This window comes from Elephantulus edwardii, unplaced genomic scaffold, assembly GCF_000299155.1.
Source record: "Elephantulus edwardii isolate Elephantulus edwardi_28Jun2011 unplaced genomic scaffold, EleEdw1.0 scaffold00164, whole genome shotgun sequence".
Lineage (NCBI taxonomy): Eukaryota > Metazoa > Chordata > Mammalia > Macroscelidea > Macroscelididae > Elephantulus > Elephantulus edwardii.
Genome location: NW_006399914.1, coordinates 7,626,440 through 7,629,218, shown reverse-complemented (window position 1 = coordinate 7,629,218; position 2,779 = coordinate 7,626,440). Strand labels below are relative to the sequence as shown.

General features: G+C 45.3%; 1 pseudogene; it reads right to left on the bottom strand.

Moving 5' to 3' along the window:
- Positions 1-1,092: 1,092 nt before the first annotated feature.
- Positions 1,093-1,779, bottom strand: LOC102875981 (annotated as a pseudogene).
- Between the last annotated feature and the right edge of the window lie 1,000 nt (positions 1,780-2,779).

Sequence of the window (2,779 nt, the reverse complement as noted above, 5' to 3'; positions counted from 1 at the left end):
TTTACAGTGTAGTTGTCAGTAAGAACCTAATATAATAGTGAGCATTTTAAATTATACCACAGTAATACAGTCTGCAAAGGCCAGAATGTGAGAAACTTTACAGAAAGAACAATCCTGTCTTATAAATAAATAAATTGTAGGAAAATAAAAGAGAGGTGAAGCTTATGTTGTTATTATGTACCATTAACTTATAGGTGACCTGTCAGGAGTTTTCAGAGGCAGTAATTTTATTCATCCTTCTCCCACAGAGCAGCTAATGGATTTGAACTGCTTACCTTTGGGATTGCAGTGCAACATCTATTTGGCTACCAGAGCCCCCGCCCCAATCTTGATAAGATGGAAAAAAAGAAAATAAATGTTGACTAGGAAATTATATCCTTTTCCTAGGACTACCATAATAAAGCACCCCAAAGTGTGGACACCATAAGACAATAGAAACATACTCTCTTACAGTTCTGGAGTATAGATGTCTGAACTCAGCACTCTCAGTACTCTGGAGAGGTCCCTGACAGCAGATTTCCCAGGTGCAATTCCTCTTTTGATTTCCTGACTGCTGGGGTCACAAGTATTGATTGTGGAGCTGAGCAAGCTGAAGCTGTTCAGAACATCAATCTCTTCTCCATCCATCATGGTGCTGCCAATTGGCCCAGTGGTCAGAATCTTTGTCTTCTTTTTTTTAGGGGGGGGGGACTAACTGAAGTCAAGTTATTTATTGAGTGCTGATTACGTACTAGATATTATTCCAGATACTTGGGACACATCAGAGAGCAAACAGATCCCTGCCCTCACGGAGCTTACAGTCTAGCATTTCCCACTTCACTTGCATACTGACCCGGGCAAGTCTATGCCTCTCTGTGCTACAGCTGCCAAATAGGAGGAATATGCAGAATCAGCACAGACCATGGATGACATGCTTGCTGTTCTGTAGATGCCAAACAAGACCCTTACTCCTTGCCCTAGGCTATCTCTTAGGCAAGATATAGGGCTGGATGTTGATTTCTAATAAGAGAGCACACTGGGGCTAGGGGGTTGGAGCTGGATTGTCTGCTGTGCGACGGTGGTGGTAGAAGGGCTATGCAGGGCTGATGATGGCTACACAAATTGTTGTTGTTGCTGCTGCTGCTGCTGCTGTTTCTGTTTCTTGGTGGCTGCCTTGCTGGCTAGGTCCTTGGCCTTCTCTGTAGCAGTCAGTGCTGTCTCTTTTGCCTTTTCCTTGGCTTCCTTGGCAGTTTCAACAAGTGTCTTAGAAGGGGCTTCACCTTGTAGCTTGGCCAAGATGTATTCAAAACCCTTCATAGTCTTGGTCACATTGCTTTTAAATCAAGCCAGACCAAATTCCTGGACAGCTCTGGAGACACCAAACAAGCTAGAGGAGACCCAGGCTTCTTGGTGGATTTCGGTCCAACCACTGTTATGAGAGTTCGCACAGTGAACACAGCGTTCCTCCACCACCACCACCACCATCAGCCGGGCATGGTTGATGTTCCAGGTGAAGGTGGTCATGGTCTGATTCTGTGGGTCCACAGTAGAGTCCTCCAGGATGTACACCGAATGAGCAACATTGGCAGGAAACAATCGCTCAGCCCAGCGCGGCATCCTGTTGGTCTTGGTCAGGAGTCTCCGAGACAGGAGTTTCTGGTCAGGGGTAACCTCCCGGTGTACTATGTCTTCTGTCAAGACATGTTTGCTGTAGGGATTCAGGTATCGCTGCCAGAAGGCGGCGAACACTTGGTCCCTGGAACTCCGGAGCACACTCTGACCCAGGAAATATTTCACCATTGTCCCGGCCGGGAAGGGCTCAACACCCGCGAAGCATTGGGGGGCTCAGTGGAGGCTGGGCCAGAGCTCGGCGCCCACCCACTAGGCTCGCTCAATCACCACCGTACTGCGCCCAAGCTTCCACCGCCATGAGGAGTGGTCAGGGCAGAATCTTTGTCTTCTTGATGTTGAGCTTCAATCCATATTGAAGACTACAGTCCCTGACTTCTTGCAGAAAGTGTGTCAGGTCCTCCTCAGTTTCAACAAGCAAGGTTGTGTCATCTACATAACGTAGGTGGTTGATGAGTTTTTCACAATCCTCATACCACATTCCTCCTCATAAAGCCCAGCCTCCTGAATGATCTGTTCTGCATACTGATTGAAAAGATGGAAACAGGATGCATCCGTGATGCACTTCTTTCTTGATTTTGAACCATGAAGTATTTCCTTACTCTGTTCTGAGGACTGCTTCCAGGTCCAAGTATAGGTTCACATAAACACAATCATGTGTTCTGGGATTCCCATTCTTCTAAAGGTTAACCACAGTTTGTTGTGATCTACAGTCAAATGTCCTTGCATAGTTGGTGAAACACAAATAGACATTCCCTAGTACTTACTCTCTGCTTTCTGCCAAGATCCATCTGACTTTGGCAAAAATATCTCTAATGCCACAACTTCTAAATCCAGCTTGTCAATGTACTCTTCCAGTCATTTTTTTTTAATCTTCAACAGGATTTTGCTTGTGTGTGGTATTTGTGGTATTATTTTATAATATCCACACTCTGTAGGGTCTTCCTTTTTTGGAATGGGAATAAATATGGATCTCTTCCACTCAGCTGGCCAAGTTGTTGTTCCCCATATTTCTTGGCACAACCTGCTGAGCACATCAGGACAGCATCATTTTCTTGAAATATGTCAGTCAGTTGATATTTCATCAATTCCTGGGGCTTTCTTTTTTTGCCAAGCCCTTCAGAGCAACTTGAACTACCTCCTTCATCACCATTGCCTCTTGATCTGTTTT